This window comes from Sapajus apella, unplaced genomic scaffold (genome assembly GCF_009761245.1).
Source record: "Sapajus apella isolate SASKATOON/1434 unplaced genomic scaffold, GSC_monkey_1.0 scaffold16, whole genome shotgun sequence".
Lineage (NCBI taxonomy): Eukaryota > Metazoa > Chordata > Mammalia > Primates > Cebidae > Sapajus > Sapajus apella.
In genome coordinates this window covers 20,679,825-20,692,864 of record NW_022436956.1, presented here as the reverse complement: position 1 = coordinate 20,692,864, position 13,040 = coordinate 20,679,825, and the positions used below count along the sequence as shown (strand labels likewise).

The window sequence follows — 13,040 nt, the reverse complement described above, 5'->3', positions numbered from 1 at the left end:
TTTTCTTAGCCCACTAATATAAAGATGATGAGGATGAAAACCTTTATGATGATCTACTTCTACTTAGTGAATAGTAAACATATTTTCCTCCAGATTTTCATAACATTTTCTTTTCTGAGAGCTTACTTTATTATAAGAATATGATATATATATTGTTCCTGATATTTACATAAAAAATATAGTATCTACTACACATAACATACAAAATCTGTTAATTGGCTGTTTATATTATCAGTAATGCTTCTGGTCAGTAGTAAGCTACTGGTAGTTAAATTTTGTGGGAGTCAAAAAATTATTACACAGGTTTTTGGCTGCACGAGGGTTTGGCACCCCTACCCCCCATGTCGTTCAAGGGTCAACTGTAGTTAAGAACAGGGCTCTTGAGTCAAACTCTTAATTCAAGTTCAGGCTCCTGACATATTAAGTAACTTTGGTGAGTTTGCTTTCCTAAGTCTCAGTTTCCATATCTGTAAAACGAGGTTAATAATGTTACGTAACAAATTGTTGTTGGAATTAAATGCTATTCATGCAGTTCTGAGCTCAGCACAGTGAGCATCCTGTAATGATAGCTAATGAATACTGATAATAAAGGGGCTGGGCGCAGTGGCTCATGCCTGTAATTTTAGCACTTTGGGAGGCCGAGGTGGGTGGATCACAAGGCCAAGAGATCGAGACCATCCTGGCTAACATGGTGAAACCCCATTGCCACTGAAAATACAGAAAATTAGCTTGGCATGGTGACACATGCCTGTAGTCCCAGCTACTTGGGAGGCTGGGCAGGGGAACTGCTTGAACCTGGGAGGTGGAGGTTGCAGTGAACTGAGATTATGCCACTTCACTCCAGCCTGGGCAACAGAGAGACTCTGTCTCAAAAAAAAAAAAAAAAAAAAAAAAAAAAGACCATAAAGGGTACTATGTTTACTTATGAGGCTGGAGGCATGATCTTAAATGAGCATTCACTGAATGCCTATGACTGCCTACATCATGCTGGGGACTGCTGTAAACTTCACTAACAGTGCAAACTTGACTTGGCTTACTATTTCCAGCTAAACCCTTGGCAAAAGGGTTTGCCCTTATTTGGCTTTCGGGAATGTCAAATTCTAATGCAATGATAGATAAGAAAACACTGGGCTTAAGGTAAGAGGTTCGTGGGAACCAGATACTGCTGTTAATGCCTCAAGGTTTCTTCCACACAACTGACTGGTTTATTCACTAGTTTACCTGTTTGAGCCATGCCAATTAGCTTAAAAATTTTAACTCCTGGTGTTCATTTTAAATCTGTTACATGAACAAGCATTTTACTGCTTTAATCCTCTGTTCTGTATCTTCATTGTGTAGCTAATTCTATTGTCCTTTAATAGACCTTGTGTTGAATTTTAATAAAATAACTGGCAGCTTGTGAGTTAAGCAAAACCAGTCTAATGCAGGTATATATGAAGACATGCTGGGTCAGTGATTAGTTCATTATTTATTAAGTCTGCTTAAAAATAAGTTTAAATTTGTAGTGCTGGTATTTAGGATTTCACAGGGGATTCCTGAAGCTATGAAGTAATTTCTGTGAAATGAACTGCAGTGAAAATTGGTTTAAATATAACTACAGCTTGAAAAATGATCGGTATATTTGCTTAGTAGAGCTTGCCATTCTAGTGCTCTTGGGGGGCCTCTCATTCGGTAGTGGTTCGATTTTTGCGGTAATTGTCCTGGAAGCTGTATTCTTAGGATCATCCAGGTGTATTTTCCCACTATTAAACTCAAGGTGAACAAATCAGTACAGATGCTCTTTAACTTACGATGGGGTTACATCCCAACAAACCCATCGAAAGTTGAAATTATTAAGTAAAAAATGCATTTAATACATTTGGCCTACCAAACATGTTAGCCTAGCCTACCTTAAATGTGCTCAGATCACTTACATTAGCCTATATTTGGGCAAAATCATCTCATAGAAAGCCTATTTTATAATAAAGTGTTGAATATCTCGTGTAACTTAGTGAAGACTGTAGAGAAGGTGAAAAGCAGAACGGTTGTATGGGTACTCGAAGTATGACTGAAATAGCATGAGCAGACTCTGGTGCTCTCGCCAAGACACGGAACAGCAGTGCTGCCTCCTGCACCGAGTGTTTGGTATTTCCTGACCTCGAACATTTGGAGCACATAGATCCCAAAGAGCTTTTTGAGGAATGCAGGGCTGTCCTGCATAATTAACCTTCCTGGCTCTAGAGAGATTTTGTGGATCTGGGTACAGATTGCTCCAGTAACTACCTACCTATTAGGGCCATGCAATGGAACAACTTTGTCCAAGCTGTTGGAAAGACAAAGACAACTTTGTACAATGCCCTGTTGAAGCACTCAAGTGAGAAGAAAGGAAATATCTCATCCTAGTCTACCAGCCTGTTACATTGTGCTTCCAAGAGGTAGACCGGTATTTTGACACTTCCAACCACTCCTCACTAGCCTGGGCTCTCAAGGCACATTTTTTCCCTAAGCCCTGGTCATCTTGTCTAGGTATAGAACACAACAATGGACCAGAAAGCTGTACCTAATTTTCCTCCAAAACCAAATTAAACTAGTCAGCAGTACCAATGTTAGGTTTATACCCATTGAAAACCAATCAGGTAGCCATTGCCCAGTTCCTAGAGGGCAAGGAATCAGACCAACAGTTGTGTATCACTGTCACCCATGTAAAAGCACACACTGGCTAGAAGTGGTTTCGATCAGCTCAAGGCTGTGACCTTCAGAACCTGCAAAACATCACCCAAGGAGGCAAGATTCCCCTTATTGTTTATGGGAACTTCGATGCAGAACCAAAGAGGTCTAGAAACACTTTGCTTCCTACAGCCTCAACCTGAACATGCCTACAAGCTGCCGAATGCTGGTGGGCAGACAGATACCCCGTATACTACCTGGAAGATCTGGACACCAGGGGAGGGCAGGCACACCCTGGATTGTATCTGGTATTCTAAACATGCTCTAAATGTAAGGTCAGCTCTTGATCTGCTCACCAAAGAACAGATTGGACCCAACTGGCTACCATCCTTCAATTATCCTTCAGACCACCAGTCTCTGGTATGTGACTTCACCTTTAAAGATGAATCTGATGGACGTCTATAAACACATGTTTTTGTCTTTTTAATCACAAGAGTCTTAACCAGAGATGTTTCAAGAAACTGAAATAGGATAAGAAGTTGCCTAAGGAAGGATAGAAACATGGGAAGCCTCTGTCATTTCATTTTTTATATTTTCAGCCTGCCCTTGGGAAAGGATCCCATTAGTTCAAAAATCTTTTCAATTAAAACCTATAGCAAAAAGGCTTTTGCTTTTGCACTTTGGTTTTGGCTTGTATTATTTTCCTTAGCATTACATTTTGATTGCTTAAGGGTATTAAATTGGCTTGTTTTGGCTGGGCACAGCATTGTGAGAGGCTGAGGCGGGAGGACTCCTTGAGGCCAGAAGTTTTAGACCAGCCTGGGCAACATAGCAAGACCTTGTCTGTATTTCTTAAATAAATAAGTAATTAAGAAAAAAAATGGCTGATTTTGAAGCTTTTTCAGTTTGAGGGTGCTATAAAAACTCAGAATTGCTTGAATCTTCCATAATTAAGTATGTAGGAGCAATTTCTCTAGACAGCATTTCAAGGTATTTATTTGTGAGTTAAAAAAATATCAGGCCAGGTGTGGTGGCTTACGCCTATAATCCCAGCACTTTGGAAGGCCAAGGTGGGTGGATCACAAGGTCAGGAGTTCGAGACCAGTCTGGCCAATGTGGTGAAACCCCATCTCTACTAAAGAGATAAAAATTAGCCGAGCGTGATAGCAGGTGCCTGTAGTCTCAGCTGCTTGGGAGGCTGAGGTAGAAGAATTGCTTGAACACAGGAAGTGGAGGTTGCAGTGAGCCGAGATTGTGCCACTGCACTCCAGTCTGATGACAGAGCAAGACTCTGTCTCAAATAAATAAATAATAAAAAAAAGTCAACAAGATATACATGGAGATATTTTAAAAAATAGTATCTTCATATAAAATTAAATTATAGCATTAGGAACATTTTTGAACCATGGAAGACACAAATTTTAGAGAAAGTGATTTATTGTAATTTTCTTGAAGCTTTAAATTCTAAACTTTAAAGCCCAATTTTCATTTGGGCTTTAATAGAATGTGTATAAAAAATTAGCCAGTTTGTTTGTTATTTAGGTATAAGTATCAGGTCTCCTTCGTACATTCTTTATAAATAATCCTTTCTGTGCCTCCATGTTCCCCATTAATGTCTTTCTTGAAGAGATTCCAATTAGTTTTCAATTATTTAAGATTTTCCATTGGAATAATTCTGCTATACACTTGAGGTCATTCAACGTCATCATTATTGGAATGTGCTTCTCACAGTAGGTTATTTATATGCTGATTGTGGTAATGGCTAAGAAAGCCAGTGGGTCTTTTCAGTGATGGGAAACTTTCTGGAAAGCCTGTTAATGGACTGTCGTTGAAATTTCCTAAGATAGCTAGATACTGTGGTTCAAAACATCTGTAAAGGAGAATGTAAAAAGTTAGATAATGTAGAATTCTCTTCCATCGGACATAAAAGTGGTAAAGATAACAGCTAAAGCCTCATCTAAACAAAATAAGCTATTGGTATTAAATTGATAAATGTTTTAACCCATGAGTCATGAATATTTAAGATTAATAATGGTCTTTTAAAGCTTGAAAAAGAAAAAGGCAGTAAGTCGAACTGTTTGTAAGTTGTATTCTTTCCTGATAGTCTAAAATCAGTGTTATCTGAGTGCCCTTTGCCATGGTACTGAATATGTGGGCAAGAAAGATCTCCATTTTTTTTTTTTTTTTTTTTTTAGCAATTGAGCCATAGGAGAGAAGAATGAATCATGAGGCACCTGTGTTTCCTTATTTACAAAACAATATATCTCTGTTAAGAAAACAGCTTACAAATTTAGAGGGAAATTGAAGTTTGCTTTGTGTGAACTGCTGTTCTTATATGTGTATGCCTTGAAGAACAAATAATAGTTGTAATATTCAAGTGCAATTTTGTCTTATTGATTGCAAAAACTTATATTTCATATCTATTGATGAGGACAAAAGTTATTATGTTCTATATCCGCTGATGAGTGCCAAAGCAATTATGCTAGCTATCTATTGATAAATACCATCATCCCTTGGTATCCATGGAGGTTTGGTTTCAGGACCTCTTGCAGATACCCAAATTCATGGATGCTCCAATCCTTGATATAAAATGGTGTAGTATTTACATAAAACCTAAGTACATCCTCTTGGATACTTTAAATCATTTCTAGATTACTTACATAATAATGAATACAATGTAAATGCTATGTAAATAGTTGTGTTAGTGTATTGTTTAGGGAATAAATGACAAGGAAAAAAGTCTGTACATGTTCAGTACAGACACAATTTTTTAGAAAAATATTTTCCATCCACGATTGGTTGAAGCTATGGATGTGGAACCCACAGGTATAGAGGGCCAACTGTATGCTGTATGAATATTGTGAAAATTAGTTGAGCTTTAAGTATTTGAACAAAGCATTTAATTTTATGTGGCTCATAGCAGAAGTATAGATAGCCATGGTGGTAACATAAATGAAGAATTCCTCTTTGGTTGAGCATTTTCTATTGCGTAAAGGACTGCTGTGGCTTCAAAATTTCATCTCTACAGAAACAAAAAAACAACAACAAAAACCCAGAATTAACTGGGCATGGTGGGCATGGTGATGTGCACCTGTAGTCCCAGCTATTCAGGAGGCTGAGGTGAGAGGATCCCTTGAGCCGGGTAGGCTGAGACGAGAGCATTGCTTGAGCCGGGGAGGTCAGTGCTGCAGTGAGACATATTGCACTGCTGCACTCTAGCTTGGGTAGCAGAGTGAGACATTGTTTCAAAGAAAAAAAAAGTGGGAGGATTATAATTTTTCATTCCACTGGAACACAGGCATTTCACAGTTGACACGTCAAGTTGAATGCAGAGGACCCAAGACAACTTGGTTTTCAGGGTAATTTAATCAGTTTAGCAATTTAATCACTAGGTTATACCACTGACTAGGCTACAGCAGACAAGTATGTGAATCAGGTGCTCCCAGAGTGTGGAGCAAAATGTATTACTGTACAAATCAAAGCATGCCATGAGCAGCCTGCAGAATCCTTGAGCATCCAGGATAAGAAAGATGATTTTGGTTACACAACAGTGTGACTGTACTTAATGCAACTGCACTGTACAGTCAAAAATAACGAAAGGGTAAATTTATGTGATGTGTATTTTATCTCACATACACACCCATACACGTGCACATACAAAGATGCATAATTATCCATGATCCATTTTTAGAATCATTTGTTTTAGGACCAATATGTAATGGGACCAGCTTGGAGGCGCTGAGCTCTGGGACCCTTGCTTGTGCCCTCCGGAAGAGTAAATTCCTTTTGTTTCTCAATTTGGAGCAACAGGAAATAGATAATTTAGGGAAGTGCTTTCTTTTATGTCAGCATCCAAGTAGTATAAGGAATTGCAGTTTTTGTTTATAGATAAAGGAAATTTAACAAATTAATTCCTTTTAGGAGTGTCTTGCCTTCTTACCTCCACTTTTAGTTATATGAGATGGGGAAAGACATGCTGCTGAATTCTGAGTTGTACTCCTTGGATAATCTAAATTAGTAGGTCCATGTAGGCCGTCTTGGAACCTAGCTTTGTTTTGTTTCTGTGGAAAACTTCCATTCTGAATATCACTTAACCAGCTTACAATTCCTATTGAGCAACAGAATGGTTAAATTAGAGACTGCATGCAGTTTTATACTTTAACTCATCTTGGTTATACTGTCCAAATCATTCGTTTTTCTTATGCACTTTCTTATCTTTACCATCCTATGGGCTCTAAGATACCTTGTTACATCACTCTACCTTATTCTGCCTTCAGATTTTTTTGTGAAAATAGGTTGACATGATAGCCCAATCATTTTGTTTGTAAGTAACAGCTAGCAGACAATTTCAGAACTGACAGATAGCATAGATCTTAAGGACACGATGAAGAAAAATCTTAGCCTCACTGAAGCGGAATAGGAGCAAAGGTTGCCACTGTTCAGCTATTTTTGTTGAAATATAAACTTCCAGAAATGTGGGACGCCTCAGAGCCAACTCTTCCTAGAAAACCTTGTTCCTCTTTAGGCCATCAATATTTGTTTTACACAGCACTGGGCTTTATGAATAGTACCTTTTCAAAAACATTCAATGGGTAGAAGTTGCCAACTTTTATTTTGCCAAATAAGTATGTTAAAAACATCACCGGCTATCACCATCATTTTATAAAAGAAAAGACATTTTAAAACACCCAAAGGACAGAATTTCACAATAAAGGACAGGCACTTTAAATTGAATACATTTAGTGTCATGAAAAATTCAGTTATGTCTGTATTTTCTACATAGAAATCCAATTATGTTCTTACTTTAAATTGACTTAAAAACACACAGACTTCATCTGGGGCATATATCAGTCCCTGAGTTGGAGTTTGGGACTCAGTGGTATATTTATGTCTGGGACTTTTGTCTGAAACCGTTTCCTAGGGCAGCAGAAGAGAGAGAGAAATTACATGCTATACTTCTCAAATTATTCTTGTTTTGCAAGTTAGTAAATGAAAGGACTTCAGAAATATCCCCAAAAAAGCCTTATAGAATCTAGTTAATGAAATTATGCAATCTGTTAATGATCAGAGCATAAATGAAGATGCTTTCTTCATGTGTTTTATACTATTGTTGATTTTATACAGTCTTTCTAGGAATGCTGCAGATTCTTTGGTTATTTGACCTTTGGTTTTCCACTTTTGATGTTCTGAAGTGGTTAATTGTGACCTTTAGCCATGAAGCCTGATGTTCAAACACTGGTTTTCTGAGGATGGATGGGGAGAAGGGGCAGGTATGAGTTTCAAAATTTTTTTAGAGTTTCAGATATTATATGAAAATTTTGTAAATTTATTTAAATTAAATCCTAAGTCTATTTTAGGTTTGACTAATACAGATATGTGTTTCCTGTGGTTAAGAGCAGTTTTTGAGAAAAGCATGACATCCACTTTTATACACTGAGTTACCAAAAGACCCTTGGGAATGGATGTTGTAGACAATTGATTACAAAGAATTCTCAAGTTATATGGGAGAATGGTCCATGCTTTGGAAATTTCTTCTTTGAAAATATATAGCTTAAACTGCTTAAATAGGATAGCACACACCTACATTTCTGCAGAATTAAATTAGATATTATTTATTTGATAGAAAATTTATAATTAAGAATTCATTGTTTTACTTAATCCATATTTATTGAGGATCCTAGTTTGTGTTGAGTATTGTTCTAAAAATTAGGGATCTAGCAAGGACTTAGACATATCCCTGCCCTCATGGAGTTTATGTTCTAATGTGTAAGCCAGACAATACATAAGTAAATGAGGAATTGTAACATTAAACAGATGTGATAAAGACAAATTATGGTGGGTGCTGAGGAGGAGAAAGGCTACTTTAAAATGGATGGTTAGTGCAGGTGCCTTGATTAGGTGGCAGGGTAGTCCAGGAACATGGGAAGAAGGCTGTAGGAGGCACAAAGAACAATGGCCTTGTGGTAGCAAAGAACTTAGTGTATTCTTGGAACTATCAGAAAAGTCAACTTGGATGAAGCATGGCGAGCTAAGAAAGGGGACATGCTAGGCTCTAATAGGGACCTAGTAAGTGTTAGTGAATGAGTAAACAGATGAGCGAAAGATTTTTACGGTCTTAATTCTGGCCAGTCCTTGTTGTAGAGTAATGATGAATCAGGGATAGATGTCATTGAGGATGTTGGGCCAACTGCTCGACTCAGAAACTCTAGAGCAGCGTCTCAGTTGGGTACCTAAATTTTAGGCTTCATGCTACAGGCCCAGAAGTTTGCTTTCAAATTATCATCAGCAGACTAATCCCTTGAGGAGGAACTTATTCCAACCAAACACATAAGGGATTGATGTGTTAATTCAGAATGCTGATCAATGTATATTAAGATCTTCTTTTCTAATGACCAAAATACCATATTAATATATGTTGTAGGGAGCATTCCTTTTTCCAGCATGAGGGCCCTGGCAAATTGAATTAGTAACCAGAAGCCCACTCAGTGAATTTAGAAGAGGATCAAGATCTTTGGGAGTATTTTGTGTAGGTCAAGTGGACACTCGATGAAATATCCTTGGTCCACAATGGAGAATAACTTTATAAGTGCCCTCATTAACTCTTTAGGTTAGGACTAGCCTTATTTGCATTTTTGGGTAACTGGTTTGCTTTTTTTTAAGGCAGCTTTTCTTATTGTCTTCTTTTGACAATCTTTTTGTTTGTTTTATATGTATTTTTTACTTTGGTATGTCATTTTTTTCTGATTATAAAATAACAGGTGAATATCTTAGAAAATAACAGTTCTGTACAGAGAAGACCATTGTTAATATTTTGATTATTATATTGTTCTTTTTTCTACATGTCTGTATGTGTAGCAGGGTGCTTAGTGAGGGAGAACTTTACAATGTTGTTTTCGCGCCATAAAGGTTTAAAGTTGACAGCAGAAGGTGTCAGAGGTGACAGGAAATCATCTTTGAACAGACCTTTAGTCTGCTTTAGTAAGGTCATTAAAATACCTCTTTAGTTGTACAATTATAACACAAGTATCTTGCATTTTTAAATAATGTAGATAATGCAAATAAGTCAAATGGAGATGGTAACTAATTTGTTTAATAGTGTAAATGGTTCTCATTGAGGGCGGATATATCTCAGCAGACATTTATTTAAAAATTATTTATTTATTTATTTTTGAAAGCCTACAGCACCCAGTATCCCCAGCTGGTCTCCCATCCAAGTACTGACCAGGCCTGACCCTGCTTAGCTTCCAAGATCAGATGAGATCGGGCACGTTCAGGGTGGTATGGCCATGGACTAAAAATTTTTTTAAAATTTTTTATAATTTTTTAATAATTTAAGACATAATCAAAAGTTAAGAGACTAGTGTGGTGACCTTCCACAGACCTTCACCAAACTTCAATAGTTGACTCTACTCTTATGTGGTTTATACCTCTGTCTGCTCTCTTCTCCCACAGATTATTTCGTAGCAATCCCCAAACAACATATCATTTCTCTTCTGTAAATATGTCACTATGTATCTTAAAAGATTAAGACTTTAGGCCAGGCACAGTGGCTCACACCTATAATCCCAGGACTTTGGGAGGCTGAAGTGGGTGGATCACCTGACGTCAAGAGTTCAAGACCAGCCTGACCAACATGGAGAAACCCTGTCTCTACTAAAAATACAAAATTAGCTGGGCATGGTGGTACATCCCTGTAATCCCAGCTACTTCAGAGGCTGTGGCAGGAGAATCGCTTGAACCCAGGAGGCAGAGGTTGCGGTGAGTTGAGATTGTGCCATTGCACTCCAGCCTGGGCAAAAAGAGCAAAACTTCGTCTCAAACAAAAAAAATCATTATACCTAAAATAATTAGCGTGATTTCTTAGTATTATCATATAGTAAGTGTACACATTTTCCTGTTCTGTACTTCTCATATATAATTAACAGTTTTATCCAGAATTAGTTTTGATTCTTAGCATGTTTTCTTTTCCAAATTTAATTATTTGAAGTAATTACTAAGCATAACCCATATTCAAACAGGAGGGAGTGTTGGGAGGATTCAGAGTTATTTCGATGTCAAATTTTTTTTTCCAGGTAATCTTCATGGGGCTGGTAAAGAGTGGAAGACGGAAGAAAGGACTCAAATCTGAGTAGATATTTCAGGAGAATGTAAGGGCGAAGGTGGCCAAAGGGAGCTCCCAGGCTGATGGCCTGTAAGAGCCGTGATGCCCGCTGTAAATTTTTAGGTTTTCTTTTTATGTGTTATTCATTGCCTTCAATGAAATCAAGTGCCTGCTCTCCAGCATCAGCATTAGTTGGCAAAGCAAAGCTGAAAGAAGTGGAACATATAGTAATAAATTGGCCAGTGGTTTTCAGAGAGCAGCCATAGAACAGCAGCCATTAATGTAAGGTGACAAGTGACAACCAAGCCATGTGAGCCCCTCAAAGGAACCTTAAACACAGGAAGGACTTGAATTTCCTATAGTAAAAGAAGAACTTTGGTTTCTTTTTTTGCTTTTTTTTTTTTTTTTTTTAAAAAAAACATACATCCTTTTTATTGTTAAATCATAAAGAGGTATCAAAATTAAAAGCAAAAATTACAGGGTAAGACTTAAAACTAGGAGCATCAAAGGAAGTGAAAATGGGACTAGGCGCAGGGCAATATGAATTAATGAACACGGGAGAGAACAGTGAGCATGTGCTGAAGATACTAGGGGAGAAGATCTGGTGAAAAATTTGATCTTAGACGAGCGCCTCGGTAAAGGAATAATGGGATAAGATTTCTAAACCCCACTATGTGCTTAAGAGTCATTTTCGCCATTGGTGCTGTGTCTGTCATCCTCTCCTTCTTCAGCCTCTTTCTCATCATCCTTGATCAACTCCAGCTGGTCATCCCCCATCTTCATTACCATCATCATCCAGTAGGTCCCCCTCCTCAGCCGAGTCACCTGCACCCCTCTCAGACTCCGTCTTCACATTAGTCTCATCTTTCTTCACAGAGCTGCTGCTCTGCTCATCTTCTGACTTACCATTCTTCACCTCTACTGATTGTTTGCTCTGTTCCTTTCAGTTTTTTCCAGGTTATCCAGTAAAGAACCCACTTCTTGTTTTATCTGGGTCATCTCCTTCTTAATGGCCTGAAGGTCGTCTCCTTTCAACTTTCCAGACTTGGAAGATCCCTGCTGTCCACTCTTAGAATTGAAGCCACTTTTGCCCCTTCATGAGGTGTTTCCTGATAAACGCTGATGTTTTGAGGGAACTACAGCCCTAGCAATAGGAGGAGGAGGAAGTCGCGCTGGGCTACTGTACATCCTATCGTAATAATCCCGTTGAAAGTCATAGCCCAAGTCAAAAGAGGAGCTGTACATCTCCACTGCAGATCGCCTCACATCTGTTTTTCCTTGGTTCACTTTTGGCTCTGCAGCCAGGTTACTCTCTAAAACCTGGCCAGCAATCGTTCTTCCATCCTCTCCTGCCCAGTAGCCCGGGTACTTCTCTCATTCACATAGTAGACGAAGGCAAAGCCCGTATGAACAGAGCAGCCCACAATTTTACCAGATTTTGAAAAGATTGCCTCCACTTCAGACTTCTTGACGACAGGAGTGTTGAGATTTTCAGTGAACACACGGAAGTTCACGGAGCAAGGATCTGTCTTGTTGGTAACATTGCTGGCCATTGTGTTTGATGATAAGAATTCTCACAGAGCTGAAAATGTAGCTGAAGATCAAAAAAATCTCACAGGAGTGGGAAGGGAGAGGAGATTCGATTCTGAGTTTCCTGTTCCTGGGTTCTACTCGGAGAAGCTGACTGCTGCTCGAGGTCAGCAACAGGGCCACAACCAGTCAGTCTTCGTCTCTTCACAAAATGTGATTTATTTTAATTAGATATTAAGGAGAAAGGTGACCCCAGAAGGCTGGAGTTCTGGGGTTACTCATACAAATGTTTTCATAAAGCAAAAAGAATATAGCATGAGCTAATGAGGGAATTCAGTGTGAAACAGTTATACCACATGTTGCAAAGTGATAGGATTTAGGAGATAATATAGAGCCTAATTGGAAAATAGCTCTTATGAATTGCTCTTAGGTTTACTTTTAGTGAAAGTGAACTGCTGCAAACAAAATTGCTAGGTCAAGGTCAACAGTAAGAGAATCAAGAAGTCATGAGTATATACATTTAAAGGCCTGTGAGGTTTGTTTTTTAATTCAGGTTTTACCATTTTTTATTTTGTTTTCTCTTTGGTCCTTGCATTTACTGAATTGAATTAATTACACTCCTTAGTTAATTCTTGGCATATTACCATTGGTTGATGTAAAACCTCTCTTGTTTCATGTTATATTATTTCATTCCCCAACCCTATTTCCATTCCCAACTCCTCAATCCCTGTCAAATCAAACATACTTCTTCCATTCCACCTTT

The 13,040-nt window shown here is 38.2% G+C and overlaps 3 pseudogenes; 1 reads left to right on the top strand and 2 right to left on the bottom strand.

The window, feature by feature from the left end:
• The first annotated feature begins 938 nt into the window (after positions 1-938).
• Positions 939-3,733, top strand: LOC116555917 (annotated as a pseudogene).
• Positions 3,734-9,819: 6,086 nt separating this feature from the next.
• On the bottom strand, positions 9,820-9,938 carry LOC116556438 (annotated as a pseudogene).
• A 1,487-nt stretch (positions 9,939-11,425) lies between these two features.
• On the bottom strand, positions 11,426-12,484 carry LOC116556259 (annotated as a pseudogene).
• Between the last annotated feature and the right edge of the window lie 556 nt (positions 12,485-13,040).